At 37.1% G+C, this 20836-nt stretch overlaps 1 protein-coding gene across 5 annotated transcripts in view; it reads left to right on the plus strand.

Moving 5' to 3' along the window:
• Positions 1-20836, plus strand: part of LOC139694042 (protein FAM184A-like) — a 392188-nt gene that overhangs the window by 78508 nt on the left and 292844 nt on the right. The gene's annotated exons all lie outside the window — the stretch shown is intronic.

Raw genomic sequence — 20836 nt, forward strand, 5'->3', positions numbered from 1 at the left:
AAGTAAAGGATAAGAAACAAAGCGATAAGGAAATCCTCTATTTTTACTATCATCTCTGTACAGAGTACAGAATTCTCCAGAATTATTGTAATATGAAGGGTATAAATCATGGGAATGGATAGTTACTGGCTTGTAGCATATCGTTTAAGGTAAGAAAACAGACTGAGCATCGCAAAATTTCTCACCCTTGTCTAATAAGACAACCTGACACTTCAATAAACCTTTCTTTAATTCCTCTTACATTTTACCTCCCTGTGGAGAAAAGGGCCTTTGCCCAATCACTCTCCTTCTCTTCAGTTCGGTTCCACCTATTGCCAAAATCACCATAAAGCATTGCTCATTTCCCAATCTATTCGACTTACAAAGTACAGATTTGAGTGACAGTTTTGTTTGCTGATAGTGACAAAATTAGTGGTTTGTAATTCGGTGCATTGATTTATATAAATATTCATGGCGGAAATATAATTTTTTTCTAACTTGTTTTTTTTTGTTATCGTGCTACCTTCTTCAGTTGAGATGTAATAGCTTGAAAAAACAGAACATAATCTAGAGTTAGGTCGCTGTTCCAACTGGCGAAATTATTCGCGAGTGAATTTTCAACAATTATTATATTACGAAGTTGTCATTTAAATGAGGCCATAAATCCTTAACGGAGTCATCCGCTAATGTGCATTAAAATGTTTAAAGTTGGCTTTTAACCTCGTGGACAGTGGCGCCTCGCGCACGACTACGAATGCATGTGACATTGTATGTACGGTATTTCGTCATAACATCTAGTTCCTTTAAAAGCCCCAAAATTTCAGAGTTTAAGAGGACGCCTCGGTAGCTTAAGTGGCTAAAGCACTCGACCGGATATTGAGGGATCTGGGTTCGAGTCCCAGTCAAGGCGAATGATTTTTACGCTCTGAAATTGTTGCATTAAGAGGCCATAAATCTTTGTAATTCATGTCTGTGAGTACGTTAATATGCATAATTTGTTTCCTTATGAATTTATCAATGTACCTATTTAATTCATCAATATTTATTCCAATTACCTTACAGTGACGTGCGTTCAATTCCGGTATTCGTAAAGCAGGCCGAAAGGCAGGTAAAACCTTTGGCTCTCACAAAATTCCAAAATAAAACTGGGAAAAATTATGGGGAGAAGATCCTTCCGCCCGCTTAACTCACCCTCCTCCTCTCTCTTTATTGCCTTCGAAAGCGAAACTTATATTTAGGTTATTTTTTCATTCCCTTTCAAGCGATTATGTCTGCCGCATTCTATATATTTGTTTCCAGATATTCAAAGCTTTTAAGACTCGGCATAATTTAATTTCAAAAAAAGGGGAGATTTAAATCTTAGCCGCCAATAATGGAGCGCCCAGGATTTCAATCCGAGAGAGTTGAAAAAAAATATCATAACCTGCTCAAATACGTGGAATATATTATTTTGGACTAACTAGTCTTTTTGTATTCGTAGTCAATTCCAACGAAATGAAACTGCGTTCATGCTACAACGGTTTTTAATAAAATTAAAATTTATAATTATGAAAAAATAATAAAATTATTTTGAAGTTGGCCATGTCGATTAATTAGCCCATTTCCCGCCCTTTGCTCCCTCAGGCCTCAATTCCATGGGGACCATTTCCGACATGTATTATCGCACAACCAGTCGTGCAAAAATGACATTAATACGCCTGGAAATAATATTTATAACCGTTTCAACAGCGGGCGTCTAGTATACTCAAGTTACGTATTGAATGTCATGCCATATTTAATATCTTGCCTAAATTAAATATCGTTCTTTTAAGCAGTGAATTACGTTTTCCCATGAACTGCAGTAACGCATGAAGCATAATTATAAATTTTACTATGTGGATTTATTGATCTCAAAATATGTGTGATCATATCTACGTATTCGAGTAAACCGACGATTGAAGATTAAAAGAGATGAACTTAAAATTGTACCACCAAAAATATTTCATCTACCGAGGAATTTTCAATCTTTTTTTTCTACTATTCAAGTCCGCTATGGGGAGTATATTAGGTTGAACTTATTAAAGGATTGTTTCCTAAAAGCGTATGACTCAATTAGAAAAAAAACATATGCTCAGCCATTTCAATAATCGTTATAACGTTTTCCCCTATGATAAATTTAAGATTTTCGGTGATCATTTTAGGCAGTAACATTACAATAAACGAACAGTGAATATAAATTTGAAAAAAATATGGAAAAAAGTACGGAATTGATAATCAAAAGAAAAAAGATACATTAATTCAGATGTTACGACTCACGGTTTGCGCGAGACTTCAGTTTAATCAACATTGTGGAGCAGTTAAGCTTGTTGCTCCCGTTGACCCACAAATTAATTTCCGACGTGAAGCAAAAGGGATGCAAATTGTAATCCGCACAATACAGAAGGAAATTATGCTCATTGTAGTATACCAGTGGGTTAAACACGTACATTCTACCAATAATAATAACGCACAGTATCCACGGTCAAAGAGCGATTATTAATGCGATTAATTTAAGATATACTTTTTAAAAATCGAATTCAAAGTCATACGAATGTGCAAGCGGCCATAATTAATTTCCAATAACTAATTAATGCACGGTGATACTAAAAATACAAAATTGACCCACATGCTGCGAATTTGGACTTTGTACACAGAACTGTAGCAAATATTCACAAAATATTTTAAAAATAATTAATATCGTATACCTGCACAAAGACACCTCAAATTATTTACAGAAAATAAATCAGTGGTGAAACAACTAAGCCCTTATTTCTCATACCATCAGACCGCCTTTTAAACACGCTCACATATTTATTCTGATTAATTATCTATCACCTTATTCTCTTTCTATTCCTTCATCATTAAAATCTGACTCCGCTCCATGCCTTTCAGCAATTTCCCCCTGAGGTATTTTTGAGCAGAAACGTGGTGGAACACTTCAATTTTAAACGGAAATTTAAATAAATACAATGTTTTCCGTCTACTTCCACGAGTCCCAGACCGACCAGAAGTCAATAACATCGCCTAGATATTGAGTTCGCCAGAGATTTCAGTTTCACGACTGCAAAAAGCGGTGGAAAACGAAATACAGTACGATATTGATACTAGAATATTCTCGGAAGTTGAGACGGATTCAGGTGGCCCCAATGTTGAAATTTTACATTGTGAGGTCGATGGTCGATCATGAGGTTCTTTTGTTCCACAACTTTCAGTTGATAATCGAAAAAAGTGTTCCCAGACGACCAAACACTTTTCAATACTATTTCCGACCTCAATCAGTGTTATTTTCAGAGAATAAGAGTAGGTAAAATCGTACTACAGAGGTCTTCGTAGTAAGTGAGCTTCTTTTATCTTTGGGGTGAGGGATGGAGTCTTCAAAGTTGTAAACATTCTCTTTTGACGACGGTGACTTAAGGTAAGCGAGAGAAAGTGAATATGCTTTTCATACTCTACGGGATGTTTCGCGTGGCAAGAAGAAAGGATTGAAATTCTTCAAGATGAATTTGGGTTTTTTGGGATGTTAATTTGTCAATCAAAAGTGAATAACGTGGTCGAAGAGGTTCAATAAATAATATAACGATATCGGAAAACGATGCATGTGGTTTCCTAACAGCAGTGTAACAATGCAAGGGTAACTGTGAGAAATCACTTGAAGAGTAAGTTATTATTGTTGACGTGAATTTTCACGTCTCGATCATTACAGTGCTCATCCCGTGATTCAGTCAATAGATATTTTAACGAGAATATAATCTGATTAATCAATTACTAGTATTCCATAGTTGCTTTGAACAGCTATATAACTCACTGTGAGCATGTTTTCTGACAGCTAATCTTTAAATTTTATTTTTATAGATTAATACCAAAATACTTATATTCATAATTTAGTTGTACCAATGGCGTTTTTGATTTCTGCATCTTGCGAATAATGTTCGCTAATGTGGAACTTATGATAAACTAGCGTGCTGTATCGTTTGTCTTTGAGAATTATATAGGCACATGGAGCACTGTGTCATCGCTAATCTTTGCTAAAGCCGATCTGTTGATGAATAGCCATCCCGGGCATTGCACTTCCCATAATTCAATCCGATGCGATGCGTTTCAAATAGGGACGTCGGAACAATTATCCTAGGAAATACGGCGAAGTTAAAAAGGAATTTCCATGGTATAACTGGATGTAATTTGAGAGGCATATGTAATATGAACTAGTATCGGGCAGGAGAAACTACCAGCTTGTCACAATGATGAGTTACGATTAGGGACAAAATACTTAAATAATAATTCACTACTACCGATTAAAACGAAATGTGTCATCGTAAGTAGTATCGTAATGACGTTGCAATTCATGTTAAATAAAAATTTTCATCAGGCTTTTAAAATTCGTATGCATAAAATTACTTGTGGATATTTAACTACGTGCAATTGACCAACGTTTTGTTCCTGCTCTTCAATTATGGGATCCATTAATTTAATCGTGTTTAGTTACCTCGTAGCCTCTACATTTTATTTACCTTATCCCTCGGATGATATTGATCGTTTTTTTGGAGGGATTTAGCCAGGGAATCTATCTAAAGACTACATTGGCACAACAATCTCATTTGAACTCGATCAAACGATTAAGAGAAAAATTGCGTTCATAATGTAAAATGTTCGGATTTTCCTTTCTCTTTTTAATCAGCATATGACTAAAAATTACGATGGATAAATTGAAACTAAACATGCATGTTCTTTATAAAAATGTAAATATTATCACAAAATCATATGTAAAGAGATGACTTCTCACCAAACCTTGACACGACATTCATACCTAACTTCCCAAGTATTTACTAGGCCAGTCACAGAAGCTTAGGTTTAATATATGGAGTAATCACAAATCACTGATGCGTCAAAAGTACTTTCATAATTTTTTTACAATAATAGGAGAACAATATTCCTACGTAGTCAGTAATTCAGGATCATGATCTCTAAGCTGCGATAAATAATGAAGACTAATCGGTTTGGGATATTAACAATAACGTCTTCCTTCCCGAATATTCGTCCTTCGTCGATGCAGACTCGCACCCGTTTCTACCGCCGAGGCGGGGTGCATGACGCCGTAACATTCCGCGGCGATCCCAGAAGGAATATCCGTCGCGTCTACTGGGAGATATTTCCGCTTATGATTCCCTCCTTAACTAGGTGACAGTTATCCAAACAATGGTCCCATTTATCTTATCAATGATTTATTCGTCGAACAAGTTTTGGAGAACAAAGTGGAACATAGCAAAACTAATCCGTATCATCATATTATTCCACAACTGTATTTTATGAAGAGAAGTCACAGACTATGGGGGACGGCTTTGAAATCGTATCTCCGACCTTGGAACATAAATATGCAATTCCAAAGAAGTATTATTCACTTCACTTTAACTCACAGCGTTCAATAAGGACACAAAAAGATTTTGAGTATCAACAGAGGAGGGTCAGAATATTTATAGTTAACAATTTGTCTAATAGTGGGAGCGAAACTTTAGCATAGAAAAAATGGAATTTGGTTCCAATTTTTCCTGCATATTTTCCTTTCAAACAATTGTTCCTCGATGTTAGGAAAATAATTTCTGTTCAAATGCACGATACTTGAAGCACAAAGGTTTTATGGGATATGTAGTGGAAAATAAAATCTTTGTCAGAATAGGACCCGAAGTGTTTTTTGCAAATATTTCCGAGATGATAATTCACCTAAAAGGAGAAATGTTTTATCAAATTCGGTTTTATTACGACCTGTTCGAGAAGGCTGATCAAATCAGCCTTACCATTACGGCTACAAGTACGTGTCGAGTACATTTCGTATTTGTGACGATATCTATGGAAATTCCACATGCATTTGATATAATACTTTATTTTACGTGTATATTTCAATAGATGCTCCATTTGAATTTGATCTCAGAAAGTCCGCAAAGCTTATAAATTTCCATGCATTCTTAACCATCACCAATTTCAACTACTATTTATTGGAACAATAGTTTGCTTGCTTTTTGATGACGACAGCAGCACTACAAGTTATCCTTTTCCCTGCCAAACTTATCATTCCTAATTCAAGATGCCTATATTTTTCATCATTTTATTCCCCTAATTCATTCTCGCCTTATAATTATTCTCTTCAAAATTTAATTCCATTTCAGTTTTATGTAATTATTGTCTCATAAATAGTTGTAGTTGATTCAAATAATACACCGAAGTAGATTTTTTTCTTCTCCTTCTATGTCTTCCACAAATTTCCTTCGTCTACTCAGGCCCAAATGACTCCTTCAGTCATAAATCGTTCTACGATTAAAAAATGTAATTTTCATGACGATTATCAGTTTTTGCCACACCTTCATATACCCCTACACTCTTTATCTGCACCTAATTTTGTTTGTACCATACCATCTTAGAAAACTCTTGTAACTAACTGTTTTATGTATAATTACCATAGGTAAGGGCTAACTTGCGTTTTTCCTGCTTCTTATCATGGAAATAACTGTTCACTTAAAACTATTTTCCCGTCTTCCTGCTTCCATCATTGGTGATCCTGTGGGCAATATTCTTTCATAGACATATTTGCGCTCCCAATTTCGATTTAAATTTGATTTCTTAGAAATGACTTAGTAGACTTGGTTTTCAATCATTATTCATTTTTCTACCCCAGTTTGATGCAAATGATAGTTTAGACATAAAGAGGAGTCTCAACGCGACTCACTTTATTCCAATTTGCTGATTTGTATTTTTAATTGGATAGAACAGCCATTTGATGCATTGGCGTCACCCAAATCGTTCGTCACACTGAACTATTATAACTCCTCACCTCTTTCAATGAGTTCTCAGTGTTCAATTGCGTTACTTTTACGTCAACTGCATTATTATTTACCAGGATAATTAGATTTCTTTATCTTATTATTTTTTTCCTCCCTCTGCATTACAGTAGCCATCTTACGACTCATCGTCCTCCTAGTCTTTTGAAAGGGTGCATGCACAAGCATACAAAAATGCATCTTATAGGATTCGTGTGTTACTTACGTATGTTGCTATTTTCACATGGCGTACTTTTCGTTGTGCTAAAGGAAAATCTTTACTCTCAAGATAGCACTTTTTTAGAGCATTATTCCCCTTCCGCATTTCCATTTAAGGATTCTGTGAGAGTTATCATGTGAATTCCTTCCTAAAATTCTCGTTTTTTGGGCCATTTCACGAAAACTTAAGGTGCACGAGCCCATTCTATGCATTTCTGAATTCATAAAATTATTTTGAATTTCTTTCAAAGCAATCCGACATCCCAAGTCACTCCTGCATAGCCTGTTACAAACGCCAGATGTACTCCAAGAAATCCGATTGTTAAATTAGTTCACATCCTTAAACATTTTAACAAATATTATATCACATCTTTAAGTATACTTCATTGACTTTTTCTCCGGGAGACGTTTTCTGGCCCACTCCTAAATTAATACTCAAAAGAGTATTGGGTTTCCTCGGTTTTTTTACTTTGTTCACAAGTCGTTATATTTTCTTTCATGTAATGCTTCGCATGATATTTTTTTCTATAACTTTTTTCCGTTTCCTTCAAATATTTCCATATGAGTAAATGTGCTTGTACTAAAAGGGCACAAGGGGATTGTCGTGGAATTCTACCAAAAGTAGGTAGAAAAATTAATAATACCAAATCTTGTAATAAAATTTCAAAGTTGAAAAATTAGTTAACCTGCCGCTCTCCGGTATACTTTGGTGGTTTCCAGTCGCTGTCCGCATCTAATTAATAAAAGGACCAAGGTAAGGGAATGTTTCCTCACTGACTGACATGGTGTGGAGCTCCTCTCGTGCTGCCCTCTCCTTGAGATAATCGACGTGCTAACGTTTGACGGCAGCTATTCGCTAGCTCGCGGCTCTCCTTCTCGGAACTGAGCAGTATTTTTAGGTAATATTACCCAAGGATTAGACACCACTAAGTACTTCGCGTAAGGTCGTTTATTGCCCTCGGCTGCTTAATCGTTGAGTGCACTCGCTTATTTCGTAGCTTACCTCTATTTCTGTAGTTCGACCATGATCCAGATTACTCCATGAGTTGCAGCGAAGCCTCGTAACATTCTTGATATAAAATGTTGTTTTGAGAATGCAGAGAGAGTGAGAGAGAGAAAGTACACGTTAAAACTCTAATTTACACCATGTATCAGAGGTAACGTACAATTTTTTAAAAATCCCCTGGGGATTTTAGATGGTTACATCCTCATAACATTTCTCCTTAAATATATTCCTTATTAATTATTATCCACATCATAGTGACAACATAACGCAGTGGAAAACAAAATTAATGTCGATTGCAGATATAAATTCTGAATAGATACTTGAATTTGAAACGTAATTTCAATAAGAAGCCCTAATATAAATATGCTAAAGTTTCCATTACTAGTGAACATTTTAGAATTGACCATTGATTTGAGTGTTTATTGTTTAATCAAAAACTATTAACTAGTAGTTTATATCAATTCAAATGTTTTACGGAATGTATAATTTTTAAAGTAGTTCAGACAACGAAAACTCGTGAAATTACCTACTTTTGCGATGAATAAGTACTGAATTTTACTTAAGTAATTCATGTATGGTTGTTTTTTGAAATAAGTGAGAGGAAGTAGGGTAATTTTTAGCAAAAATTCGCATAAAATTTCAATTTTTTTCATGTTCAGTGGAAAATACCGAAGGTTTTATTAGCACCAGCCCATATTAATAAATTCGAAATAACTAAATCAAAAAAAATTATTACTTTCTCCCCGTTCTTGGTGGCTATGTGATTCCTTGAAATAAATAAAACATCAATGCCTGCAACTGAAAATCTTTAAAAAAAGCGATTAAAAGGCTAAACTTCTTGGTTTGAAAACAAAATAAGTTCTAGGCGAAAGAACCTTTCACTTCAAGAATTCCTTACAAGTTACCATCGCACGAATACATTTGTTCTCGTGTTTTTGTCAGCTCATTAAGAGTCAAGACATTGTCCTCTTTAATCCAATTGAAAGTATTTTTGCGGAGATTTTTATTTCTTTGGATGGCGGTAAATTATCAACAGTCAGAGATGGAGTTAAAATTTTTTTTTTTAATTTAATGACGAAAGGAAAGGTCCAAAATCGCAAATATCTTCAAAAATCCCTGAAGGAAAAAACTAAATGGGGTTATTAAGGGATAAATTGCGGGTAATAAACAAGCGGTCTTAGGAATGCTGCATTTCAAACGTCATGAGCGTTGTTCTTGGTTAGCCGAGAAGGGTATAGTACGCATTATTAAAAGGAGAAACTTCAATTGCGGGCTCAAATTTGTGGCCCTCCATCGTCGCTGGCACTTGAAAAACGCAAAGCGCGGCCTCATTATATGAGAAGAGGTAAAACATTTCACGTAAAGCCAGTAGAGTGCAAAATAATAGAAACTACAAGATAAAATAATTTAAGGCATTTGAGAGATTTGCTCCATGAAATTGAATGCATTAACTTCGGAATTCTTAGTGGTTAGAACAGAGGATTTTGTTTCCACTCTTCCTCTTAAGGTCGCGGTGAAGAAATAAAGCCGCACGGGAAATGAGGAAGAAAAGCAGTTCATTTACTCACGTAGTGCGGAAAGGAGGAGACCAGCACAAGCGCACGTACTCTCCCTAATGAAAAACCATATGATGGCGAAGACCTAATTACGTCCTCCAGCCGATCCATTTTAATTATGTACCTCTATCTTTTTACAAGATTAGGCACGTTTGACGGAATGGGAAAGAAGAGGGAAGTATATGGAGGTAAAAAATGGCATTAAGATATTTTTAATTTGAGGCATTATGAAGTTTTTATTTCGTTTTAAGCGATATTTAGAAGAGCAGCAGTGTAAAGTCTACGGGGGAGATTCATAGGTAGTAACGTGCTTATCTCGACTACATTAATTCAAAAGAGTTAATTTCTCGTGTAGTCTAACGAGCGCATTTATTATTAATTTGACTTTTTAAAGTATTGCGCTTTATTATAAACATCGTAAGGTAAAACTTTATGCGTCAAAATTTAATTTGCTTAACAGAAGAATTTCTCTAAAGAAATATTTTAGGCAGGAATCGGTTCGAGGCAAAAGGAGAGGGAACGAGATGACTTCAACTTCATCAAGGCACTTAGGCTTTATTCAGAATCTTGTAACACTTCGCCAGTCTCTATAATGGACGCATTTTTTTCTCTATGAAATGGACAAAATTTCTTAAAAGAGATTTCACGTGGGAAATACCGTTTTTCTTTAATTAATCTGATGGTTTCCATTAAGGTTCTTTGTTAAAGGTTTTTCTCTGAATCAAATAAAAAGAAATTCCTTTGCCGGGATTTGACTTTAACTTAGATCATTAAAAAATATATTGTATTTAACTAGTCGAAGTTAACTTTGCAGTTAGCTTATCCTATTCGGATCAAGGTCAAACCCATAGGGATGGAATTATTTTAAAGTAACAGATCAGTCTCCCTATCAGTCGAATTGTGGAAAACGATATATAAATGTGCACTGACAACTATGTGATTCCTCTTCATCAGTTAATCGTACATCGGGAATGATTAAAGAAAATGCCTTTCCTCCGTGGCATTGTTACTGAAAAGACTTTTTCTATTGCATTTATTGCTTTATATTAACCCTAAGAATAGTTCAGATTCCATTAAAGATTGGTATGTTTACAAGAATATGTTATTTTGTTTATTTCGCCTATCATGCCGCGGAAGTAAGTTAAGTATTAGGTCATTACTTACCCTTTTAACCTAAAGTTGTCTATTTTATGACCTGAGTATAAAATGATAGATAAATTGTGGCTAGATAAATATATATAATGATTGGTAAACTGCGGCCCATTTAACTCTAGGGTGGACGAATGACGGAAGCGAGTCTCTGATGATGAAGATGTATGGCCGCCTCTTCGACACTACATTGCGTCTACCGCATTATATTTCCTTCGTTTGATATTGAGTACTATGGCGTCCATCATTTTCACATTTATTCTTGAATATTACTAATAAGTTCTTAGTTTGATAAAAATTGACGTCTTTTCACACCTGATGCAAATAATGCTAAAATATGAGTATCATTGGTTACGTATTGCCCAATATGACAAATTTAGGTGAAAATGCTTATAATGGACATACCAAGAAGAAGAGTTTTCATGAATGGGGGAAAATTATCGATGGTTTTTGTGGTGACGTCCGGACGTCTTCAATCCTGAGACACTCGACAGTTAAAAATTCAAATCCCGACCTTGTGACTAACTAAAGAAATTTAGATGCCAATCAAAACATTTCAGTGTTTTACACAATTTAGCTAAAGAACTCTTTGCTTTTCATTTAGAGCTGCGTAATAGTGCGCAATACTAAAATACTAGTAAGCAAAAAACCCACGGGGAGCAAAGAGTACCAGCGATAATAGATCGATTTTCGTTTACTATATTCCTTCATGGTTTTATTTTGTTTAATCTATTTAAAAAAAGTACTTTAGCGTTTGTGATTTTTGTTAATCATTTGGAAATAAATAGTTTTATCTATTGTGTATTTGCTGATATCTATTTATCAAATGGCCTCTTGGGGCGTGGTATCCTATTGAAGAGAGTAGTAGTCAATTTAATTTAAGGAGCATCGACAGTTATTGACTACTGACCCGAGGACCCGGGTTCAAATCTGGAGGTCTTTGGCCAAACCTCTCAGCTTCTCCCAAACGGTGTTCACTTTTTGGATATCAGTTCTGGCGGGAACCACAGAGGACATGGGGATAGAAACTGGTTCCCTACCCATAAGGGCTCGCCATAGTGCTCCGTACTAAGCGACCTCTATACTCAACTATCAAATAAACACGTTCATTACCGTTTTCATTCCCTCTTTTAACTACGTGAGATTATTTTTCAAGGTTCCTCTTCATTGAGAACGGAAACAAGTTAACAATATGAATCTGATAATACTCTACAAATATTTCAACGGCCGACTGTATATGACTTCCTACTACCTGGCCAACGTCGGTATTCATGTCCTGGCCATCGTTTTAGTAGCACCTCCATAATTCCTTTGAGAATTGTAGTGTCTGTAAAACTATATAAACTTTAATATTATGAATTAAATCCACGTAATACATATAAATGCCAGGAAAAATGTATTACTATTTGCATAACAGGTCCCCTGCATGTATAAATTGCTACATCCTGAACGTAAACACAGTCTATCAACTGTTTACGCTTCCGTATGTCAAACTCAATCATTCAATTCACCTTAACATAAATGAAGTTTTGACAATAAAAAAATATCCGGTCAAGTTTGCGAATGCTTAAAACGCAATATGCAGAGAGTGAAGATAAAACGATAGCATCAGGTTATTCCAGCAGAAAGGTAGAAACGGAGACACATGGTCGAAAATCAATTTGCATGGTATATTTTTTAAAAGCAAGTTACATTTGAATCTTTGTAAGGCGGTATACAAATTTCCAGCAAACATTTTTTGGCGCAGTGTAGTATGAGCTGGAAGTTTTTTGTAACGTTTAAACAACCCCTAGATGTGGCGTTTTCACCCCTTGAGTTCCATTACCTTAAAAGGTTTTACTTTCTCTATATTTCGAATCTTAGAGGAAAATTATTTAAATGAATAACTTTTGGTTTTAGCTGTTTGTATATTTTTTATATACCCATGCTTAAGACTGAATGTTGCGGAAAGTCCGCTTATCCCTGAAAATCATGTCGATCATTTCAAACATGATTTTAGCAGTTTTTATTCCAGTTTCACCAGAAAACCCATAGATCTGGCTCAAGTAAGGAATTAATTAATATTGGCGTTTCATGAACGTCAACCTTTCTTCTAATCATGGAAAAGTAAATTTTCGCGAAAACATGAAATAAATCGTACGCCACCAAGATCTCTTTCGTTTATGACAAAGTTTCGATTTAACCGCGGGTCTTTCCGCCGCATACTACTCTTCACGGAAATTCCAACCTATATATGAAACTGACGTCATCAATTAAATTGACGTCATCATTGTGGTAATCAAATGGGAAATTTCGGTGAGTTGAATGTTTTTTTGTGCCTAAAAATAAAAGAGGACGACTCCAGCATATTTCTCCAAGAGTTTACCATACCCACTATATGGTTTCCATGCATTTCTGTACAGCTAAATTTTTCATGCCGTAAAAGGAAAATTTTAACAAAACTAGGCTGTTATATTTTTCAACAGACAACAGGAAATCCATTTCCTCAGTTCTCAGTCCTACGGCATGCAAAATTCACACTCATTCAAATAAGCCTTTCCTTTCCTCTTGACACCTGAGCTTTCCCACAAAGTTCTTGTACCCAGAATATCACATCGTTTGGATTTTAGCTGTTGAAGCTTATAGGAATCACCCATTCCGAAACCGGAGACCCTTCGGTGAGTAGTCGAAAACCATCTGTGCACCTCCCGTGGGGTAGACAAAAATAAATTCGGTAACTTGCTATCATTTCCAAAAGTCTGTAGGCACTCACCGACGCACCAGGTATGGGGAAAGGCGTAAACTTTCGTTCTGTTGGCATTCGGCGGTTGGGAGGCTCTCAGAGTTATCTCAGATCGACGTGAAACTAATTCAGTCAAATGTCCTCCAGCCATTGGATGCCAATATAACGGACGTTTTCACATTTCCCCTAATTCTCCAGGATCCCAAGGAGGATCTGAGAGGAGAAAAGGGTGCATCCCCCTACCTCTTTTTTATTTTCTGCATTCGACTCAACCAATTAAAATAAGAAGGAAACATTAGAAAGTGCATTTTTTTTCTCCTTGAGTACCATCGAATACACCTCGTCGGGTAAGCGAGGGGGAGGATAAAGAGGATCGAAAATGCACGTCACGCAAGGCAGGCCGCACCTGTTTGCTATTCCGTTACTTGGCGTAACTCTTTACCAATTGTCTGTGAGGCCTAGACAGTTGTAGACTCCCACGCAAATCTCTCGAATGGGATCGGGCGATATTAATGTGATATAATGTGTACAAGAGTAGAAGTATCGGCAGGGCGTCACAAGTGGGCAATATCCCGTAATATTCGGTACTTTCCGGCGTATTGAGAGTAGAAAATTCCCATCGAGTTTTTCACCGGGTGAAAGTCTCTATTCTGGCTAAATGGAGACTCACACCCTGTGGAAAACCCGAGAATGATTTCTACGAACGATATTTCGCTTTTTTGAGGGGTTCGGCGGCATTTTATGGTTTTTATGTCGATATTCGCGACCCACCATTGGTTTTCACCGATCACCTGATGTTTCTGCGTGGGCGATATACGTATGCATATACGCCTCAGGCGTACACATAATCGACATACCCCGCGATCCACCGAAAAGGTGTGTGGCAGGTGGTGCATGCACGACGTGGGAAGGGTAAGTGTTGATGGAAGATTTGGGAGATGAAGGGAATAGGGAAAAATATTCAGTAAATAAACAACCAGATTGCGTGAAAATTTATAAAAATGCTGGATGAAGACTTAGTTCAAAACAAGGGCTAATTCGCCCAGTAAATTAGTTATTTGTTTTACGAAAAAAGGGAATTAAATTGGATCGGAATCATTATACGGCAGGCATGACAAGACAGGTCATGTAGAATTGACAATTAAGAGAAATTCTATTGTTACATGGACATGCAACTCCTAGTCTCCGCCCCTAAAGTCACAGGTATGGGGTGTGACACACTGCTGTATGCAGCGGGCGGCGTGAGGCGTCCCCCCCCCCCTACATAAGGAGAATGTGAAATAATCGAGCCGTTTTAGAAGATTTGTCTTTTTTTCTTTCAAAACTGTCATCGATTCGGTTACATTAAAAGCAATGAAGAGCTAGATCAACAGGGGGATCGGATTGGTGTGGTATCTAGTGTACTGTCTCCCCACACCGAGGCCCCGAGTTCCGTGATATGTCGGAGAGAACTCTAGACCCATTTGAATATTTCGTTAAGAGTGGACTAAATCCGACGTCGGGATTCTCTCCTTCCTTCCTTCATTCCTTTAGCATTACACCCCAACCAAATTACCTTCCTCTAACGAAAGGCACAAATTACCTTAAATTTCGGTCGCCTGCCCTGACAACAACTACGACCTCTAATACTTGCCGCGATGGTGATAGCCCACGAAATTTAGGAACTGATAGCATACGTTGATTTTTTGGAAAACATGGAAAGTCAAATTTCATCAATGGACGCTAAGAGTTTGAATTGGTGATGGAATGTTGAAGACTGTGATAGAGGGGAGAATAATGGGCAGGAGAGGTCAAGGGAAGGGAAAGAATTAGCGTGTTGGAACCATGATCTAAAAAAAGCTCTTCAATGCCTATTTGTTTTATGTATTTTCTTATGCATACTTTATCCACCAGGCGATATTTTTGCACTGATTTACAACCTCTCACCCATTTTTATTATATCACCCTTACCTTAGCCACCGTCAAATGTTTTGAAATTTTTATCATGACATTTACTTTTGAAATTAACTGTTGATCTTTCCTTTGGTCGGGAAGAAACGTCTTTCATTGCTACGCAGCTGTGCGTGTTTATCGTGAGTTATTCGGGTGATTTCCGTGTGTCGCCACACTTGCTATGACGCTTACTCTTACACTTTATCGTATGCCCCACTCCTATCACACTTATCACCCTTTGCCCTAATCCTGCCCCCTTCCCCGCTCCTTCTTCGCGGCGAACGGCTTTGGAGACAGGTCATCAACATTACGAGTGCATGGGTTGGTTTCGGAATCGTAAATGGACGTAGGATTACTGCGTTGTGAGGCTCCTTCGTAAAAGCGATGCGAGCATGTATGTAGCTGACTTCAAAGATATTATCGCAAGCCATAACTCTTATGAATATGTTTGATTTTGACGGAAAAGTAAAGAGAAATTTCAATTCAAACGTGAAGTCATGAAGTGAAATCAAATAAAATTCCCGAAAGGGTAGATTAATTAAAAAAATAGCTGTTCTAAGCGGTGTTTATCGTCGTGTCCATATTTCAGTTTTAAATACAGATAGGTAAATATGAAGCTCCATTTTCAGACCAGTAAAAAGACGGACGAGATGCTGCCGGCAAAATTAAATTCTCTACCAAATATTTAGCATGTTTCTTCTCTTAAGATTATATTCTACCTTCATGGTTGGGACCCTTCCATTTTATACCCAAAAGTCAACACCCTATGCTCCACACTCTTGTGGCAGCTGGCACGTTTACGTGGATATAGATATGTTACGTACCGACTAAAAATCCCGCCATGGGCTATTTCGATAAAGCGAATCGATGAGGTTGAATTGCTCTCAGAATGACGCCATATTTGTGAAAGCATGCCCTATCAATGGAATAAAATTGGCAGAGGTCTGAGATTTGATTAACGGCATCATTAACTTGGTAAAATGTGCCATAGAATTCTATCGCGCTCAAAAAACCTTTTGATCACCGAACCCAATAAAACCGAAACCAGATTACCGCGTCTTGTGCGAGCTAATTTGAGTACAAATTTTCAAAATTGTCAAGCAATAATCGTGTCCTTAACGGGAGAAGCATAATGTAAGATTTTATGAGATCAAAGCGTACATATATAAAAGCTATTTCATCCGAAAGGTAATCCCCATTACACTTATCGTAATCTTTTAACTATTATTTCAGTTCAGAAACTCTTAACTCGAGTTTTTGGGGACAGTGAGAAACGTTACTCATTCGGAACTCCGCGGATTCCCGCTAAATGAAATAAATTGCTAATTAGTTATGCTCAACATCAAAGCTTGCCTTACGTTTAATATGGGAATATTAGTGCATTCAATATTCCATTCTATATCGCTATTCACGCAGAAAGTAAAAATAAGGGAATTGATCTCTACGCTCTGAAACTGGGACGTTTATTTAGGTGAGACCTTAATATTAAACTATACTATATAATAAGCTATGGAGGGAAAGTGCTCCTTTATTTGTGCAAGTAAATTGAGTTTTGTGCTATGGATAAAATTGGGAAAATGGGATTATAAATATGGTTGCACAAAACGAATTTTTATCCTTGAAAAACTGATAAAAATCTGAAATAAATAACCAGCTAATTGCGTGCCATCCTCGTTCAACGTTGTTTGACGGCATAGCAATCTTTGGTGGGTCTTGAAAACCTGGTGTCGCCACCTAGTCTAATAACAAGGAGTGATTTAAAACATGTCACATGATATTGTTGCTTGGGAAGGACGTAAACTTGGAACAGACTCAAACCACCATCAACATCTTCTAGTCGCCGATCGTTGGCTTATTTGACCATTGATTTCCTTCCGAAAATGTAAATCTACATTGACCCATGATAATATTGTCACGTATATCCCGTTTCTAACCAAACTCTTCATTCCCTTATAACTTCTTGTAACAATACTTTCCGTTATTTGATTCCCGCAGTTTACTGTAGACATTCCTCTTGATTCCTCTCCTCCACGTTTCTATCAATTATGATCTTCAGAACGAACTGTCTAAACTCAGAATATACCCCATTTTATTTCCCTCTTCCTTTATCCCTTTGCCCTCCAAAAGCCTTTTCTCTCTTTACGCACTCTTCGAAGTACTTGTTAATTTGTTACTCTAGTATATCCATTTCATTTTCATAATTCTTCTTCAGCACAACATTTATGTAATCTCCAGTCTTCTTTTCTCTGCTGTTCCTATCGTCTAAGTCTCACATCTGTAGAAAAGTGAACCCCACATATGACTCTTAAAAAATTGTCTTAGCAGAACTATGACAGCACAGTTTGCCTTCAGCAGATTCTTTTCCTCAAAGGAATTCTTTTTTACTATTTTATATTTATTGCTATGAGCATTTATTTAAGACAAGGAAAAAATTGCATTAATATGATTTTAGACAATAATTGATTGTTCAAAAAAGTCTGGACGTCTTAAAGGGACAGGCACATTTCAAAATGGTGGCCTTTGACCGGCCGCTTGCGCTGGGTTCTCAAAAGTCTCCTAGGTTCGCCCTGCAGGGTATATTGTGGCTCACCCTTATCCAACCACTATAGGTAAGGGCAGCTGAAAGGGGAAATGATTTCCTTGCCAAGTCACCCTGAGTTTATTGAATTGCATTTACGAGCAGCACGAACCCTTTTGGGCGTCATCTAAATTTCCATGCCCCACTGGGTCTTCCGACTCCTCCCCAACATCAGCCGCTAGACAGAGGAGAGCAGCATTGTTCTTGGCCCACACTCCTCCGACCAGCCCATCCTCATCTCTCCGTTTCATAGCACTTGCCTTGGCAGCGAGGGGTCCTTGGAACCACGAGCACTATTCAATGGTGGTTCAACACATCCATACACCTAAACGCACATTTATGCTTGGGAATCTCACCAAAATAAGGAAATCATTCTTTCCCTAGTTGAGGTTCCAGCTTCTCCTTCAATAGCTTCTTTTAACCTCTTCCCAATTCACACTTTGCCAAAATTATCCGCATAAATTTTATCTCAATTACCTAAGAAGTATCTATGCACGCTCTAAGTCCACCTTTTCAACATCTCAGCTTGTTTTTTTGGGTTAAATATATCATTTACAAATCTACTGACGCATTTCAAACCTTCACCTTTCGATATATGCGAAGTTCATCAAGACCAAAATAGCTTTAATTCGGAAAACTTGGCTCAGCTACAAATTTCTTCTGAACTACGTACTATATCCGTGCATAATTCTTTGCCGGTGTCACACATGTTACTTATATGCTTTTCTGTCCCTGGGATGCGACAAGGTATATGAAATGAATTTTTTTAAATGTTTTATTTAAGTTTTGCTTAAATATTAATCACCTGTAAAAATGTTATCCATGCGAGGCTAGTTGCTTGAAACAATAAGTGCAATAAGATAAAGTTAGATGAAGTAAAGATAGTGTACTAAGCTACTGATAATGAAGAAAGTAAACTGCTTTTCCTACCCAAGCACGGTCGGATAACTTTATTTTGTTCCCTTATACGCCGTTGAGAAAATGATATATCAAAACTAAATATTCTACACCTAATCTCTCCAACTTTATTGTTGTGACCTCTCCTACCGCAAAGCGATGATGCTAATAATATATATGCAACGTCATCGCGGAAGAGACTTCTTTCCAATTTATGCAAGGGATTTTTTCACCAGGTTAACATTTTTTCTTTGAGTGATTTCCATCCAGATTCGTCTAATAATCCAGATGCTCTACTAATATAATAGTTTAAAATCATGAGTTTCTGAATATATCCATAAGAACGTAACAGGCGTTGGTAATATTCCCCACAACATTCCCAAGAAAATATTTTTAAGTCCTGCGATATGTAAAAATATCCGGGAACTGTGGCAACACTCATCCGCCCTCATTTACAACGTCGCATTCGTAAATACTTCTATTCTATGCAACCGAGAACAGAAATTTCTATCTTTGTTCTCGGAATGGTCGGTACTGTATGATGCCCCTTAAAAAGGTAACGCCGGGAAAAAAAATAAAAAGGAACACTCTCCCGTGTTGTTCCCTGCCGGCCGGCAAACTCCTCCCTTTCTCAACCCGCTCTGATTCCGGCACGAAAACTTTTCCCGCTCGGAATTGAGTTCTCGAAAACATTTGCCAAGCCGATTAAATAAATAATTTATCCCAAAGTCGCCGTGTTTCGTTCATTGTTTTCACCGCTGACGAAAAAGGCTTGCGTTAAAAAAATAAATAAAAAGTTTCCAAGTGCTAGAGGGTTCTGGGTTGCGGGAGGGCGGGGGGGGGGGTGCGGTGGTGTTGTTAACGGTGGGAGGGGAAGGCGATTCAGTTGAGCGTGCGCTCCACACAAGCGCGCCACCTGTTTTCGCTGCCAAAATTTCCCTTCGGCGAGGACGGCCCCTTCCCCGTCGGGGGAATCCAGCCATCCCCCCTGGGAGGGAGGGTGACATCCGTTTATGTTACCACTTTTGCCCGCGGGAGCAAAGTTCAAACGAGTGATAACTTCATTAAAAAAAGGGAGAACGAGCCGCAAAGGCGATATTTTGGGAAAGACCCCCCAAAAATGCTTTCCCTGGTATCAAAATTTCGTTAAGGTTGTTAATTTCAAAACGTTTTGAAATAGCTAATTTCCCATCCTTGATCGGCCCAAAACACAATATATGTCGAAGTAAGCAGGTTATTTTCCTTGTAAAAGGTGTGATAAGAATATTAAACTCGAACTTGTTTATCACGAAGGGAAACGTAATCGTATATTGAGCGCGAAAAAAACACCCGAATCACGAAACTTACCACAAAATTTATCGACAATACACAATGGTCTTTGAAACTATGAAGCCTTCACCTTGGTGAGCAGATCCATGGAAACATTAGTGATGACGTGGAAATATGAAAACGGGTGTTTGTTTTGTTTTTCATCATGATTACAACCAATATTTTATTTAGATCACTGTCTTATCGAGCTAGCAATTTTTATAGAAATATTTTTGTCCCATACTGTTGATTTTTCATTCCCATAATCAATGGCTACTGTCAAATTCAAAAAGTTAAAAACTTGGACCCTTAAATCGTTTAATTCCAACCACTTTTACGAGGTTTACGATGTATCCTAGAAAAAATTATTACAATGCTTCAGAGGCACCAAAACGGGAATTAATGATGCTTATATGCACCAAATCAGGGATGTAAACTCTTTTGAATTTTCTGAACCACGTTAGTAGAAAAAATTGTTTTGTAACACACTTAAATATAAAAAAATATAACGATAACTAATGAGCACACAAAGCTCTTGTGTATAAATTTTATGACACCCGCTGTAACACTATATAAAAGTATATTTGTTTTACCAAAATTCAGATCATTTTTGGCCATAATATATGCAATAGATAATAAAGGATGACGGAATGAAATGAATATTTT

This window comes from Hetaerina americana, unplaced genomic scaffold, assembly GCF_022747635.1.
Source record: "Hetaerina americana unplaced genomic scaffold, ioHetAmer1.1.p SCAF_5, whole genome shotgun sequence".
Lineage (NCBI taxonomy): Eukaryota > Metazoa > Arthropoda > Insecta > Odonata > Calopterygidae > Hetaerina > Hetaerina americana.